Source organism: Coccinella septempunctata, chromosome 2 (genome assembly GCF_907165205.1).
Source record: "Coccinella septempunctata chromosome 2, icCocSept1.1, whole genome shotgun sequence".
Lineage (NCBI taxonomy): Eukaryota > Metazoa > Arthropoda > Insecta > Coleoptera > Coccinellidae > Coccinella > Coccinella septempunctata.
The window spans coordinates 33,779,259-33,797,981 of NC_058190.1; the positions used below are offsets into that span (position 1 = coordinate 33,779,259).

General features: G+C 33.8%; 1 protein-coding gene and 1 long non-coding RNA gene across 5 annotated transcripts in view; both read right to left on the bottom strand.

The window, feature by feature from the left end:
- The window catches only part of LOC123308564 (nephrin-like), a 508,306-nt gene that overhangs the window by 426,192 nt on the left and 63,391 nt on the right, over positions 1-18,723 (bottom strand). The window lies entirely within an intron of this gene.
- LOC123308566 lies at positions 10,412-11,053 on the bottom strand. The gene is made up of 3 exons (XR_006537147.1): positions 10,743-11,053; positions 10,626-10,685; positions 10,412-10,518 (listed from the first exon to the last, which is right to left on the bottom strand). It is a non-coding gene; the product is annotated as an uncharacterized LOC123308566 (long non-coding RNA).

The window sequence follows — 18,723 nt, forward strand, 5'->3', positions numbered from 1 at the left end:
ACCCTTCATAATCCATTTCCTTTGAAAATAACCTGTGCGTTCGAAGAGCGAAAACAAGCATCAAAGAACCTCAAGTTCTTCAATGAGTATTGGGGGCTGCCTTCGAGCACTTCGTGCTCAGTTTCTTCTTCTTTTCGGAGAACCGACGGTGTGCATACGAGCTAGATACGCGCATTCTTGATGATAAACCGCCCTCGAACCAATATACCTCGAATATCTCTGAAATCCTTCCCGACACCCACATTGTTATAAATTCATGGAGAACGTTAAGTGAGCCTATTGTCTAACTGGAGTGCCTCTCTAAATCCCCAGGCTTCCTTTCTACACGGTTTTCCGACTTATATCCGTAATGACAACAATGAAAATCGCATGGGGAAATTTGGTTAACAACCATTTCCAATTATAGGCCGTGTCGCGTAGCGAAACAGGTTTTTCGACATCCTGGTTTTCATTTATTCATTTATTCCCATCCTTATTATCAAATCGTTTTGACCTTCCTTTGAGATTCTAACAAAACAAGGGGTGAGAGTTGAAGAGCCTAAAATGCAGAGATAATTGGAATCCTGCTTCTTTTTCGATTGACAGAATTATCTCGAACCTTTCATTATGAGTGAGTGATGTCCAGACTTTATTACGAATTATTACGAATAAGGAATAAGTGGAGAAATTATTTCTTTCATAATGAAGCTTCAAGAACCGTAGAGTCATTCGGGGTAACTGAGCGCAGAGGGTAAGTGTGCGCAGTGCGTATGTATATCTCGACTATGCAATGTATGAAAGATGGCTTCATTTGGGTGAAGCAAGGGCGCAGAATCGCCAAATTAGTTCTTCATAAGAGTGCGCCATGCGAAGTTTCGTTTACTTTTTATTTGCAATCAATCAAATTCACTAGTTTTCTTGTTAATCTTTAGCATCTCTGCAAATTCTGCCAGGTCCAAGTTCCGAGTCCGACGGTGTTAAACAATATTTTATTCAATCATGCGCATATAAATCTAAATATATAATAAAAAATTTTAGGTTCTCTTAGCTGCTCAACTCTTTTAGAACGTCAATTCAAATTTTGGCTTACCTACTGGGGAAAGTGTGCGCGGGTAAGTGTGCGCGGGTAAGTGTGCGCATAGACTCATTATATGGGCATTAGTTCAGTGAGGAATAAATTATGACATTGTTGATTTTTTTGGTTAAGACTCGATCAATATTGTCCTATTTGTTCAGAAAAATATGACGAGCCACCAACAGGGGAATGTATCAAGTGTTGTTTTCACCAGGAATGGTGGCACGAACAATAATGCAGTGCTTGTAAAAAGACGCTTCTGTATTGACAATAAACAGCATTTCTCTAATATTGTAACATTTTGATGACATTATTTCGTAATTTGTTTTGATTGTGTGGTTCACTAAGCACTGCGTTCACTTACCCCGTGAGGGTGCGCACACTTAACCGCAATACGGGGCATGTGAAGGCATTCCGACTTTCACTATTAATTTTTTTTTTTGCGGAAAAATAACGTTTTTGTTTGTTTGCCTTTTGATGCTTTTTTATAGATTAGAAAATTCTCTATCTTATTGATATGTTTGAATTTTTCTAGCTTCAACATTTGAAACAGGCTATGGCTTGAAAGGCAAAAGTGCGCACAGTTGCCCCGAATGACTCTAATGGTTTTCTCCATGACCATTTTATTCGTAGATACAAGTAAATAGTAAGGATGCTTTAAGTCTTGAAATACATAATTGAATTCTGATCAATATACTTGTTAATCCAACATATCCAAAATTTTGTTCAGTTTGGACATTCCACACTCGAATACATGCCAAAAATTACATTTTGAATTAACCTAATGCAAAATCATACTGATATACCTATACAAAATTTAGTTTCATGAAATTCATTTCCATTTTGTGTTCTCCGGAATGGGGAAATATTTTCTCCACTTCTGGTTTTGCCAGAAGTATCAACTAACTTGGTCTTGGTCCAATTAATCATCACATTTTTGGATCAACTTGATGAGAAATTTTTACTCAGAATTTGGAAAGAAAGCCCAGCTTTGAATCGAGTTTCAATCAAAAACTTCCTTGTATCAGTTCGGAATCCATATTTTTTATTGAATTGTGATTCTTCTTCTAAAAGCAAATAAAAATGTATCCCAACCATATATGTCTAAAATTGAATGGAGATATTCAAAAAATGACACGTTTCTTAGGTAACACATTCAATTCTGATTACGTATCTTATTTTCAAATAACTCAATATGGGAAATTGTAACTTTCAGGATCAGGAATTCAATAAATCTGCTTCATTTTCGTACAGTACTATTTGACTTCACTCATTTTTTATTGAAGATTCGACAAAAGCTCCATTTCATGAATGAAAGTTATTTGAATTTCCATTCATATTCATGCCTGATTAATACTACCAAAATGCCGAAAGTTATTGAAAAAAAGCAAATTCCGAGTATCAGGACTTGATATTCAGAATTGAGGGCCGCTCATTCGAGTAGTAACCCTGATATTCTGAACTTCAATATATCAGACGGTATCGAACATATTCAATGTAAGTAATTTTATATTACGTTTCATCCGAATCTAAGCGACTTTTATTTTAGCTGAACGTTTGCACAATCAGGAATATTGTGAATGAAGAGGATGACAAAGAATTTCCTTCTATTGGATACCCAAAGAAGTGGAGGCATTTGAGGAGTTGACCTGCAACGGTAAATTTGGGATATACAGCCTAAGGCTGTACCCCACTGTCAATGCGGTAACTTCGGACGAAATATGAAGTTTTCGTTCGAATACAAAAAAGTGAAATGTGAAAAAATATTGAAAAAGATAAAATAAAATTTTTGCATATTACTTTGTTTCCGAGATATAAGTATTCAAAATTCCTGCATCTCTTCAATTTTAATCTTTAATAGCTGATAAAAATACAGAAAAAATCAAATCAAATGTTCAAAAATGCAACCATTAGCTTCGATACATGCTTGGCAACGCAGAATAAGGGAATTGTACACTAATTGCATGTTTTGTCTATTCTGACTTCATTAATAATTCGTTCCATTAATTGTTCTTTATCATTAATTTCCACTGCATAAACTTGTTGTTTTGAATGTCCCCATACAAAATAATCCAAAGGATTCAAATCAGGTTATCTCGCTGACCCTAGCACCTTTGATAAGCGTCAGAAAACACCCGACGAGATTTTTGTTGTCTATTAGGAAATCTCATGTTGTACTCCCGACAAGCTTTTAATGAGCTGACATCACAACAACCGTACACAAAAATAATATCTGCATATTCTTTGTTAGAAAACTGCATCACAAAAACCGTACACAAAAATAATATCTGCATATTCTTCGTTAGAAAACTGCATGTATAACAGAAGGACTAAACCAGCAAAGCAATTTTTGAATTGGCAAACAATAAGTGTTTTGTCACCAGGTGACATTCAACTCATTTATTTCTAGGCTTACTGTAATTTATGAAATTTAATTGGTTGCATACAGAAATATTAATGTCCAAAAACTCGGAAACGAAGCCTCATCGGCCAAAAATTTTTTTTACGTTTAATCAAGAATATCAGTCTCTATATCTCCCTTGATTTTTCGCCTCGAGTTTTGAATCTCCCTGTATTGGGGTAGCATTGGGACAGCAGTCAATAAAACAAGTGGTCACACTTTTCTTCTAATACTCGAGCTTTCGGAAAGAGTGACAACTTGTTTTATTGACTGCTGCCCCAATAAACCCCAAATCTTAGATATACAGAAAATAGATACACTGAAAATTTTCAAGAAGATATTTCAATTTATAATTGAACATGGAACCATATAGTATGGAAGAATTTTCTTGGTGAAAAAAGCTCTTTATTGACACTATTTCATTTCTCTTCTTGTTCAACTTGTCTTGTTTTGAAATAAATATCTCAAATTATTAATTTATAAATGAGTTTGGTTCAGTGTGCCTAGATTATGACGTATCAAATTGTTATTGTACAATACTGCAACATCTACATATGAAACTTCTCTGGTGTATCAGGCCATAAGTAATATTGCATAATCATCAACCTAAGTCTGACACTGTCCAGTTGTTCAATAAAATAAAATTAAAAAAAAAACCATCAAATGTATCTTGAATGAAAGTTACTAAAGTGTTAATGATTTTCGAAGAATAAGTTTCAGAAGATTAGTTTTTCATTTGCATGACTTGTACCTACTATACTTTGTGAATGTTTTAAGGGATTGATAAATATTTTGTGTGAAATTTTTGTAAAGTTCCTCTTGCCTTAGAACCCCCTTTCACTATTATGATATCCATTGATGCAAAATGATTTTTGTTGAAGAATTCAACATTCTTGTGATTTTCCATTAATTTCTTTGTGAGATATACCCATTCCCTACCACTGCGTCAGATGCATTTCATCTTTGGGATGATTTTTTAGGATTCAACAACTGATTCTCCCATTGCGAAAATAACTATATTTAAAGACTGATTTCTTGTATTTTCCAGGCGAATAGCAAGATAAGGAATCCCTTCAACCAATTTGTGTATAAATGTTACTTATGTCAATCACAAACCTATTTTCGAATTAATTTATTTTTTGAAGTAGGTAAACACGGAACTACTATGTAGAACTACTATGTAAAACGGACAACATAGCGCTGATTTAAAACCCAAAAATGTTTTGACAAGAGTCATAAACCCACATTTTCGTACTTTACAGAATGGAGTGTCAATTCTTCATGGCCAACCGAGTTCTAAAATAAAAGTGAATGGAATGGAGTATACTAATATTATTAATTGCCGAACCGATAGCTAGTCCCAACGATTCCACGATGTCACAGTTGACATCCACTTCACCAGATGATGTATAGCCATGCCGCTCGTCCTCATTGTCATTCTGGATCTGAAAATCTTCCTGGATTCAACATGTAATTAGCTTCGCTCCATCTGCAGACAGTTCAGCTCGTATAGAGACAGCTATGGCGTGTCACGGATAAAACATGTATGCGTTCTGTTGGTGATGGATCGTATTCTGTGTCCTAGGATTGTTTACGCCAACTCCGCATTTTATCCTTTCATGATTAATCGTACATAACGCCACTACATGAAGCCTTGAACTCCATGTGGATTATAATATTTTATGGATTCCGATGAAACGACAGACTTGCACATCATATGCGTACTGAAAAACGGAATGAAAAATGACTTCGCGGCGAAGAAAAGAGAAGATAAGAAAGTTCATACCTACTGAATATGAAATGAAGGATGAAGAATAGAACATGATTAAAAAATCTCGGAAATCTTTGCCGTCTGAAGCGTATCTCATACAATTCCAATCATAATCCCTCCTTTCTAACAGAAAAGAATTACCAATACACTATAGGTATAATAGGAGCACAAATGAGATTCGTGCCAAAGCATTCACTGAAAAAGGAAACCTGGTATCGCATTCCCGAGAAAATTATGATTCCATCATTTTTATATCTTGCGTTATTATCCAGACATCCAGTTTCCACTATGAGTATAGTGAGGATTGCTAGATTAATAACAGTAATAATATTTCTCCAACAATATAGCTGGTGGGTCCCTTTTCATAAATCCATTTATAAAACTTGATAACTACAGAACCTCTCTCTGCGTTATTACCATCTGGCCATACACGTGAAATTATTGGCCGAATGAAATGCGTAGGTAATTGGTGATTCCAGTTGAAATATTCTGTTTGAGGAAATACACGATTGTAGCCATGAAATTTGAACATTCGTGGACTAAACCAAATATAGACAATGAGTTTATGATTTCATACCAAAAAGGACGCCCAATTAGTTTTGTTATTCTGAATTTTGTTATGAAATATAGGGTCATTCGGAAAGTCATTTCGTGAAAATGAAACACGATTTTTTTAGAGTGTATAAATATTTTATTAAGTTATATATTCTCCATTTTGGCCCAATAACTTTTGCAATCTTTCGGGCAAGAGATTGATTCCAAGCTCATAAGACTTCTGATTTTTGCTGGCAAAAAACTGGTCCAAGTGATATGTGACGTCATGATTTGAAGTGAAGGTCTTCCCTTCCAAAAAATTTTGCAGAGATCGAAACAAGTGATAGTCTGAAAGTGCCAAATCTGGAGAATATGGTGGGTGTAGTAGTTCATCCCATTCAAGATTTAAAAGCTTTTGGCCAGTTACTAAACTTGTATGCGGTCTCGCATTACGTGGTGGAACACTACACCTTTTTTATTGATTAATTCTGGTCTTTTCTGTTTGAGGGAATCATTCAATTTGTCCAGTTGATCACAGTACACAGTATAGAATTAATCGTGGTATCGTACGGTAGAAGCTCAAATGAAAAGATCCCCTTGAAATCCAACCAAACAGATAGCATAACCTTTTTTTGGTGAATATCGGACATTTAAGTGGTTTGGGCTAGTTCTTCTTTTTTACTCCATGATCTCTTGCGCATCATTTTGTTGACGTTTGAGAAGCAAATCACAGTCGTTAATGCAGCGAAGCAAATTTCGTTCTGTAAAAACATGTGGATCCCATATTTCAAGTTTTGAAATTGAACCAAGACGTTTCACGTGATTATGAACGGTCGAATTCAATAAATTTAACCTCTCTGTAATCTCACGAGTTGTTATTCGGCGGTTTGCATCTGTCAATGCCTTTATTTTGTCTTCATCGGCTTTAACGGGCGTTCCAGAACGTGGTCCATCTTCAACATCGAAATTGCCGAAACGAAATTTTGCAAACCAATTTTGGCATTGTCGTTCGGTCAATACATCTACTCCATACACATCACATGATTGTCGCCTTACTTGAACTGCATTTTCACCTTTTCGATAGTAAAAGAGTAAAATATACCGAAAATGCTGCTTTTGATTTTCCATCTTTGATAGAGCACCAAACAAAAACTATTGCAAAGAATGAAACCAAAATTTCAACAAACAAGCCTTACTATATCAGCTGTCAAAATATATAATGATTAGGCGGCTTAAGTGTGAAGTTTGCTGTAAAATACAGTGACTTTATCAAACACAGTGGCGACAATTGGAAATTTAGCAAGAATATGGCGGCTTAGAAGCACAGATTTCAATGCTATGATCTCTAATTCGGAATGCGGATTGGCTCACGTCACATCACGTGACCAAATCCGCCATATTTTTGCTAAAACGATGAAAAATGAGACCACAATTGTCGCCACTGTGTTTGATAGAGTCACTGTACTGTAAAAATACAATGAGACCATCTGTTGACAAAAAAGCGAAATGACTTTCCGAACAACCCAATACGTCTTACCCTGCCTAGAGGACAAGAAGTTGAGATATTTTGTTTCTCTTCAAGAATGGAGTTCTTCAAGCTTATTATAAGCAAAGATACATAATATGGGTATGGGTGTAATTGTAAATAAAGATGAATTCCAAATAATTGACAATGATAATTCTGCTCCAAACGTTAAGGTCCCCGTCTTGCCCCCCTAAGAATAATTTTCTCTCATAATCTCTCATAAATCCCTCCACTGACGAATTCTTCCATATTTTTATTTCACGTCCGAGAAAATTCTGAAGATCCTAACAATATCATGAATATTTCAGCAGTCGTCATAAGAAAGACAGCACTTCGTAAAAATGATACCTCTGTCATTTCTCGTGAATATTTAGAAACTTTTCGAATGAACAATCCGCTTCAGAGATACAGCGAAAGGTAACGGAAATGATTTACAATTTGGCGTCCGCATATCATTTAAATGAAACGTGGGGGGAAAAGCATTTCTGGGAAGAAATTGCTTATGTAATGGCGTACGAATTGGAGAAGTCGTCCATGCATATTTCCAGAAATTCAGTTTCACTTTGGGCATACATAATGAAATGCGAGTTATTTCAGAATTATGCAGAATGAAAACGGATTTTTTCAGACTCCTTTGCAGGAAACATCAGAGAATATTAGATCGGAGAATTTTCGAAAAAAAGCGAAACAAACCTGTCATCATTTTTTGACATTTTATATACATTTACACAATTCTTTCGAAAATATTAGAGATTGCTATAAAATCGTTTTAATTTATTCCATAGCAACCTATTGAATGAAAAAATGGATGAGATGAAACTTATTAAATTAGTTATTGTGAAATGTACATATACTTCATTCAAATTTATTTTAGCAGTCGGTTGGCCATGAAATAATTTTCTCAAGTTTTTGTAACTAGAACGAAGTAAGGTTGGCACTCATGAAATGTCATAACGCCGTTGCCACAACTAATATCAATTTTTATTACGAAAATGCTGAAAGTGACTGAAAAAAGAGACAGGGTTTCAGGAAGTGCTATTTAGAATTCAGGTCCGCTCATTCAAATAGTTATACCCTGATATTATAAAATCCACAATACGTCAGACGGTAGCGAACATATTCAATGTAAGAATTTATATAATGTTTCATCTGAATCTAAACGACTTACATTTCAGCTGAATATTTCCACAATCAGAAAGATTGTGAATGAAGAGGATGACATAGAATTTCCTTCTATGGAAGACCCAAAAAAGTGGTGGCATTTGAGAATTTTATGTTTGAGTGAATTAATGCCAAAAGTTTTCTACAGGATTTTCGATAAATGTCATCGTAGAATAAGTTCCCCAAAACGGATTTTTCTATTTTTCATTTGACTTGTCCTATACAATGTAAATGTCTTAAGGCACCAATAAATACCTAATTATTATTATTACATCAACGTATTAAGATGAATAGCCACAAATACGCGCGAGTTGCCCTGTTACTTGTTTATTCATGTGAAACTTTTGTTCAAAGGTGAAGTTCATCTTAACTTGAAACTTCCTTCAATTCCTTTTACTTATATTGATGCAAGCAAGATGATTTTTGTTGAAGAATTTAACATTCTTGTAATTATCTGTTAATTCCTTCGGGAGATACCCATTCCCAACCACTGCATCAAATGCATTTCATCTTTGGGTTGATATTTTTGAAATCTACAAATGATGTAAGCCAAAGAAGAAAACGAACATTAACTCTCCCCAAGCTAGTGCATATTATGATATTATACTGATCTTTTGTATTTTCCTTGCAAATAACTGGATTTGGTATGCCTTCAATCAGTTTGTATAAACTTCAATTATGTTCGTCACATATTTTCCGAAGAGATTCGACATAGTGATAAAATACGTAATAACAGAAACTTTTACGTAGAACAGGCAACATAGCGTTGATTTAAAACCCAAAAATGTTTTGACAAGCTTCATAACCCCACATTTTCGTACTATACAGAGTGAAATGTGTCAAATTTCCATGGCCAACCGACTGCTAAAATAAAAGTGAAAAGTATACATGGTGTTTTAAAAGGTGGGTTTTTTCAAAAGAAGGTAGAACAATAACCCGTCAAATCAAAATGAACCATATAACAAAAAATCATACGTTCAAGATGAAGAAACTATCGATAAAATAGAATGTAATAAGACCCAATGTAAAAAAGTTGGAAAATAGTTCCACACAGAGAAAATCATTTCTTTGTAACAACAAAAAATTACTTGAACTGAATAAATTAGAGCTTTCAATAGACCGAAACAAACATGTTTGTTATTTGAAGAATGCGATTTGTTTGACTTTATCAAAGAAATATTTTATTAATTCAATCGAAGTACGATTACACTTTAGGATCTACTGTTTTCAAAGTGAAAAAATGTTTTTTTGGTTTGAATTTCGAGGAAATCGAATCAAGACTCTATACAGTTCAATTCAAATAAAAAATTGTTTAATAAAAGTATTTTGATTTCGTTTTACAGATCGTGATGTGTTAATTCAAATAAAATATTTTTCAACTCAAAAATAGTAATTTTTACTGTAATTAAATGAGGTCTCAATCAGAGTTTATGATTATTCGAATGAAAGAAAGAGAACTCGTTTCAAAGCACTTCGAATTTTAGTATAAAATTATACTTACTTGAATTGAAGGCATATTGATTTACCTTGAAGAACTTATATAATTTGATTGAAATAAATAATTTTTGGAAAATTTTTTTGAAATCATTTAAACTTTTAGCAAAAATGTTTTGTTTATCCTGATGGAAAAATGATTGACTTTCAAATAAAAATCTATCTGTAACAAATATAAATTTATTCCTAATAGAAACGAATTTTTTTGAGGCAAATAGAATATTTTTGGACCTCAACAATTCTCCTGAAAAAAAAATGGGCTGAAAGTAAAATAATATACTTCGCATCAAGAAATTCATTTATTCAGTGTAAGCACAAATATTCAACAGAACAATTAAACTCTTCATGAATATCATATTCATACAATGATCTATAGTTGAATTGAAAAAAACATTCTGAAATAAAAATGATCGTTAACCAAAAATCACAGATAGAATTAATAATCTTACCTGTACGATCTGTACCTAAATTTTTCAAACCTCTCAAAAACTTGAGATGATCGCCAACGTTCACAACTAAGTCCTTTATCAATTCTGGTGTCAGGTCAGACAATAAATCCAACGAGTCGATATTTTGTTCTATAAAACAAAGTTGAACAATTATTAGGTAGTCATGAATAAATTTTCATTAATTGATTCTATTATTTTGCAAAACTATATCTGATGTAATTTGATGAATAATGTACCTATGCAACGAAGTTTTTCATTCTACCAGGAGCGTTTATAATACGGAATGAAAAAATATCCTATAAATGAGTTACGCTATAACAGGGATAATTCTAATTCATCATATTAAAACTCACCTCTGAAATGATCAGTTAGATGACCAATTCCACAGCTCTGTAGAAACTCACTCAAATCCATCACTGTGACTACAAGAATTCCACATTCACGGTTCACGCAGGCTCACGCTACTTCAAGCGGGAAAGTAATGCGATGGCGTCGACGCTTTGGCTCATGGCATGGCTGACAGGCTGAGCAAAGAACAAGAATATGGCTGACGTTGAACACACGCGTGCGCGTTCAGCATAGCAGAGCAGTGTTGTCAGACAAGTTGAGTGAAATGGAATAGAATACCTTTATTTATAATAAATGGCATCTAGAAAAGGGCGATATTCGGTAATACTCTGAACTAAATAAAATTCTAAGAGATAATAACCATAAGCAATTAATTTTCTACTACTTCCTTCAACTTTACCTGAGCCTGTGATTATTTCTTCTCTTTTGAAGGTGGATAAGTCCCCCTTATTGTAAAGGGGGACATATTATGGGATGAATTGAAAAATAAAATTTTCGTGGCATACGCAGTTAGTTTATTATCATAATTGACAGGAAATAAGATCACCTGCTTCTACAGTATTGATACTAAAATTGATTATTATATCGATAGTTTTTGGTCACATTTTTAGTCCTCTACCGAAGGAATAATATAAAAATATAATTCTAATTATTATTTCACCAATGATCATATATGATTATTGGAAGTTCAAAAGACTAGTAACTTTAACAAGTCAATATTTGACTAGACAAGACTGAGATTCGTTGTTAAAAAAAAAAATTTGTTCATCATCGAGATTTAAAATGAATCACCAATGAAAAAACTCACGGAAACAAATTGAAATATATCTACTTCATAGGCAACGTAATAAAATGAATAATCAGAAAAGTATATAAATACTATTACCATTGAAGAAGAATGGCAATGCTGCAGAAGTATCTAGTAATTTGGGTTCGTTACTGCGACGTTCTGCAAACCAGAACATTATGCCTAATTACATAGGTAATAGAAATTTTATTATAAATCACGTACCTACTGTTGTTGGTGTCACTTGATCACATGGTCGTTGTTATATCAAGTTTTGAGTAAAAAAGAGAAAAATATTGAATAAAACAGTATATGAATGCGGTACCCATATGTCTAATATTTCTTTGATTCAATAACTTACTCAACTGGGCGAAATGAAATGAGGTATTAAACCAAAGAATAAATAAACTCTGTTTGATCATTTAAGCGTACCACTTACAAAGCAATAATTTATTTGGAAACGACATGCAATAGTTTGAAGACGACTGTTGATTCTTTTCTGCCAAAGAAATGAATATTGCAATCAAGATCTTTGGAAGTTCAAAATTTCAAAACATAATCGAATTGAAACAACGATTTATATCTTCCAATCTACAAAAATTTTCAAAACTGTTTCAAAGAAAACAGAGTCTTACTTCAAAGAACGTTATTTTATCAATCCAACAGAAGTTATTTCCATTGAAATTAATTTTTCTTACATGAAGAAAATGAAAACCAAAGAAACTAAAAATCTGGATTCAACAAAATAGTTTTCTCTGTGCAAAAGTCACCAATGAAACTGATCCTAATTATTCATAGAATATGTTCAATGTTGTCACCACTAGTTTGATATCGAAACTGTCTTAGGGATAGGGGAAAAGGGGGATGAAAATATGGATGGAAGCAATAACAACACTTTTTTTTTTTTTTTATTTATTTTTAGTGTTTTTGGCTCATCTTTCGATATCAGCCATCTGATTAGACATTAACAATATTAGGGTTATACATACATAGGATTTAAACATTTTGGGATTCACGAGGATACAATACGCAGAGGTGCTCATCAAAGCGACTTTTTCTTCATACACTTACAAGACTGAGCAACGGACCAGAGGAAGGGAATATAGGGACTGAATAAATTCTGGCTATATAATCAGATCACTATTCTTAACAAATTTATAGACTTCATAATATACCCTTGGGTTGTTGGCAGCCATTATGCTGCTGAGATTAAAAGGGTATTTGGTTTTAAGAATCGAACAAATATTTATTATTGTAGTCTCAAGATTGCGTCGGTTTTTGGAACACCTGAGAATGATATGCTCCAAATCTCCAATCTCTCCACAATCACATAGATTGTCAGTCTTTTTCCTGATTTGGTGCAGATATTTGGGGCATATAGTATGACCACTTCTCAATCTTGATATCACTCGGACAAAATCTCTGGATTCTACCTCTTCATTGATTGAGCGAGTAAATTGTTTGTTATTAAACCAAGGGTGTTTCACCGGTATAGGCTGGATTGATTTATAATGTTTGGCCTTTGTCTGAGTGTTGTAGATTCCCTCCCATTTTGCAAACATAGTACTCTTTATGTGGGGTATAAGATCTCGAGGTGAATAGATCCTGCACTCCACTATATCCATCCTTGAAGCCTGTTTAGCTAATTCATCCACTACCTCGTTTCCCTCTATTCCCACGTGTGATTTTACCCATAGAAAATGTACTTGTAGGCCCCAGGATTTCAGTTTGGCTAGGGTTTCCAAAATGTATTTATGAATGATTGTGAAGGTATAATCAAGCCTAAGAATTGAGAGGGAGGATAAGCAACTGCGGCTATCAGATAATATTAGGATTTTATCAGAAGCAAATTCTTGGTATTTTTCTTCCACATACTCCAGACTCTTGAATATTGAAAAAAGCTCTGCTGTAAATACTGAATGATGGTTGTTCAACCTGAATTTTCTATTTATGTTCGTGGATGGATCATGAAATGCACATCCCACTCCATCCCGAGACTTTGAGGCGTCAGTGAAGATCTGATGGAACCCTTCATAATAAGTCTCTATTGTGTATAGGAAGTCGACTTGGGCATATTCTGCGTATGTAGGGATGTGGATCTCTTCCAATCGACGTAATAAACCATATTCCAGAGAAAATTGTACGAGAGATTCAGAGGATACAATATTATCTTTTACGTCCATCAGATTGTAATAACTGTCGACCAATAGTGGATTCTTTTTAAAAATCCAATATTTGTGGGTTAGAGTACGAATAAAGAGACTATGGACTTTGTCCACCAATGATGAACCCAAGGAGATCTTTTTCAACATGAAGGTCTCCGCAAGGTATTCACGGCGAATATGGAGTGGGAACTCTGCTGTTTCTGATAAAACCAAATAACAACACTTGGACGACGAACAATTTCACGACCATTTGCAATTTTTATTATTTCTACACCGTTTACCCTCATTTTACGACACACATAGTTTCACAGATGACCCCGAGCATATTATGAAGGGTGGCAGGAAGACCTAGGTCTATAGCCCTTTTTAAAGTTTATTACTACTTCCACTATTATGCAGGTCCCAAGGTGGAAGGCCTATTAGACGTCCATAGAGATCTAATGACAATTTTGTACCGAAAATTTGCATGTTGGGGTTTTCGACTATATCTAAACATTCTTCCTAAAATATTTTCATAACTCTGCAGCTTTCGGAAACAGCCTACTACTTTCTCATTCCAAATTGCATACACAGTATATCTTCGCATCCTGATTCAATTTCCAATTCGAACCTTGGGTAAAAACTTAACGGTTCGCTTGTTATTGGGATTCACTTGACAAAAATGGAGAAAACGTGTGGTACACTTTTTGTTTGAATATTTCTGTATAAATATAAAAACAAACCCAGAAAAAATCTCCTAATAATGTCAAAACTTTCTTTGAATTAATTTTTTATTTTTACTTGGAACGCTATCCAGCGTTTTTCTGAAGATTTTCAAATAATTAAGCAACAAATAGATTCTGAAAAATATATTTCCATTGTTTCTCATAAAACCTACTGCTTATTTATTTTTTTATATAAGTCAATGATATATGGATGTTTTCGAATAATTCAATATTAAGAGATATTGCATATTTCCGGTACTGGACAGTGGAAAAAGAAAAATTTCTGTTACGTTTTGATTTTGTTATCATCCTCACAAAAACGTTCCCGCAATGATTGTTTTCGGTGATAGCCCACTATAAACATAAAATTACAAGAGAAGTCGTTAATTATATATACGCTCTGCCAAAGTATATATTATTGGACTATTCGTACATGAGTTTGGTTATCACTAAAGCTCATTATCAAAGTTATAGCTGCTAGATGAATTAATCATAAAACAGAGTTTGGAATTTTCCACCTTGGTCATTTCGACCCTACTATACATTCCGGAAATAAACATGAAATGAAAGGAATGGGAACAGTGGATCACTTCACATTTCGCTCACATGTCCGAAATTAATTCCAAATTTCTAGTCATAATGGTGGAAAATAATTTCGTTCACAATTACGTAGCACTAATAAAATCGTTCCAGAAACGGAATAATTTTCGAATGTGCATGAAAGGCCAGGTTGGAGGTACAACAACCTAGTCGTGCTCATAAAACATTCCAGCTGAACGTACATTGAAGTTATTCAGCAAAACTCATTACGACAAAATGAATGGAAGTTATTAATTTCTGCCTGTCTCTCATGAAAGCTTTTTGCACTGAGAGCTTGATAATGAAAACATGAGCACAATATTATATTCCGAATGAAATTGTTGAGCGAAATCTAGGGTTGGGTCAGATGAGGTTAATGCAAGGCTATAGGGCAAATGCAATAATGATTCGAATTTTTCGATCTACTATGAATTCACGCATTCCACTCTGTACGGTGGCAATATTTCGTGAATCGTGATCTATTCATAATCATCCTGGATAAAAAATTTAATATTAATAATTTTTCAATTCTTCATTAGGTTAGAAGAGCAACATATTTATCCGCACATTTAACAAAATCGGTGCAGTTATACTCAAACAAAATGATGAAAAAAAATGTTTTATCCAATTATCTCTTTTATTTCAATTTCTTCCTCTCGATGCAACAACAGCTTCATCTTTCACACAATTTGATTCAGGGAAAGATTATTATCTACTCTTATGGCATCATGGTTCTCAACGTCAAGATGTTTCTTATTGCAATTTCATCATCTAATGAATACAAAATTTCAACTTTCTTGGGTTCCTTAGCATCCAAGCAAAGACTTTTGAATACTCAATTTTGACATGGTAACGCAACAAAATAAGTGTATTGGGAAATGAAAAAGTAGGAATAGGTCGAAAAAAAAAACCGAATAGTCCAAAGATCATATGACAAATGACGAGTTGTACTACAGAATTTTTGAAAAGTGAGTCGAAGATCGGAATAAAGAATTTCACCAATAACTACCTAAATAAAAAACATTCAAGACGGCGAAGCCTTCAATACCAAAGTTAAATGCGATTGAGCATTTAATTTTCATGAAAAGAAATACGGGGTGTTTCCAAATTAGACGTGAATCTAGGAGGAGGTGTTAGTATCACTCATTTGCTGTAGTTTGAGTCATATTTATTGATAACCAAAAATCAACAGTTTCCGAGATATTTGAGTTCTTGTGTTTTCCAGAAAAATTTCCTGCTTAATTCATTTTTCGTCAATTCTTTCAATGTTGATAAAGTTTGATTATAATTTTGGATTATTTCAATCAGAGAAAGATATGATACGTTTGAAAAAAGCAAAACTGTATTACATGTTGAAAAAGATTCTTTTTGATTAGGTACTCATTCACTTTTTTTCATATTGGACATTCAAAGGGTTGTTTATAAAAAAATCTGCTGAAACGAAACTAGAGACTGTATTCTAACGAAAAATTTTAAGGGAATGAAGAAGGAATTTGGCAAGTCTTTAAAATAATTTTTTCATACATGAATTGTGGATTTCGAAAGTTGCAGGCAAATTGATATCAGAAATTGATTTTTCTATTCTTCATATACCAAATTTTGAATCACACTAATTGTTTTTCAACATCTAATACAGGATAATTTTGCTTTTTTCATAAGTAGGTATCATATCTTTTTCTGATGAAAATAATCCAAAATTATAATCAAACGTGGTCAACGTAGAAAAAATTGACGAAAAATGAAGTAAGGTGAGAAATTTTTTGAAAAACACAAGAACTCAATATCTCAGAAATTGTTGTTTTTTGGTTATCAATAAATATGGCTCAAACGATAGCAAATGAATGATACTAACACCTCCTCCAAGGTTCACGTATTATTTGGAAACACCCTGTATAATCCTCAGATTTCATCCCAAATGTGTGAATATTTATCGGAATGAAGGGATAAATAATGAGAACACACATTTAAGTGTATTTTTCGCAAAAAAGCATCTCTCACTGGAAATGTTTTCCTTCAGACCCTTTACATACGAGGCTGCTCATTCAGTCATTATATTCCATTGTATACATCCTAAAAGGATGTTTTTATCAACTACCCGAAAGCATCATCACAGGCAACAGAAACTCGTTTCTTGAGGGTTCGAAATTCGGTATTTGGTCTTCTGCCAACCGAATTGTCCGTACAGGATGAGATGAATGGCCGAAACCTTTTTGGCAAAAAACCCACCACGAAGGAAAGTCTTCATGTGTTGAGTTTTTCATGAAAAGTAACAATTTCGTGTATAACGCACTACTTGATGAAATGTTTCGAAAATGTTTAATCTATAACCATTGCAACCCAATGAGAAGTTATATTTTTATGAATGGATCTACACTTCTTCTTAATTGTATTCCATCAACATCGTAAACGCTCTAGGCTACATAATTGAAATGGATATCCCTCTAATGCCAAATTTTTTTTTTCTTTTTTAAAATTATTTTCGTATAGTTTCAAGTTAGCTTATGTATAATCTACATCTTTTTTTCGCATATAGTTAACTGATTTACATTAACACCTGTTCTCACAAAATGAACCTATACTGAAGAGTGAAGGCGTGGGCAGTTGAACTAAACTGTTCACAGGGAATAATTTTATATCCACTTATATGCAACCAGTCTCAAGGCGGAATTGGATATTAGAGGGTTAAGCAAGATACAGAAGGGCATTAGGTACGAGAGCGACTGAGCAATAGTCAAGACTTCGAAACAATCCGAAAATGTCATTTTTCGATTCAAAGGGAACACTGTTTTTCAATAATTTTGACCTCCAGACAGAAGTTGTAATCTTCCCTAAATATTTACATATTTTTTGGTGCCAAGAAGGATTCCTTTGTTTGTTAGCTGAATTATCGCAAAGCAGTGGGAAAAAACTTATCTCCTGATTCGGCCATGTGGTTTCGTTTAGGATATTGGCTCGTTCGATATTTACGTGGTAATGAAAATGGAAACTTAGGATTGCCGAATTGTTCTCATTATTTTTCAGTAACTTGCACGATTTTATAAAATGGCTCATTTCGATACCAACTGACAGAAGAGATTTAAGGCACAAGTGTAAAAAATAGAATAATACTTCAAAATCTCACCACTAAAATTCGTTTGAATTATTCACGAATTTTTTCACAATATTCATCACAATCTTCTTATTCAGACATTCCAATAATCGTCGTAAAAATGAGATGAAATGGGGGAACATCATAGCACTTTTTCAACATAACTAACATAAGCAGTTTCAAGAAACTGCCTCGATTTCCTACATTTTTTTTTTCACCGTAAATTGCACGATACAACAATTATGATTCTCTCAGAAGTGACCTGATGCATCTAATCTGATGAACTTGGTGCTGAACCTTTTATTGTCCAGACATATTATGTTTATGTTTTGTTCCGTTTCTGCGATGTCGGAGTCGCCTTCCACAGTCCCGTACCTACTTGAAATTCAATGAAATTTTGTCGAACTTCTTGGGGCTGTATTTCAGCCATCTTGGATATTTATATAGACAATTTGTGGTTATTTTGATGAGTTCTACCTTCTGTCAAAAAAAGGCTCACCTTTGAAAACCCCCTGTATATGTCATCCAACATATTTGCTGCCTCAAATTGACGTTGCTGTCGAAAAGAATCAAATATAATTAATTATTTACCTGCCCTACTATGTAGGCGTGATCCATTTCCTATTTTCCAATAATAATAAACTTCATTAATCCTATAAGACA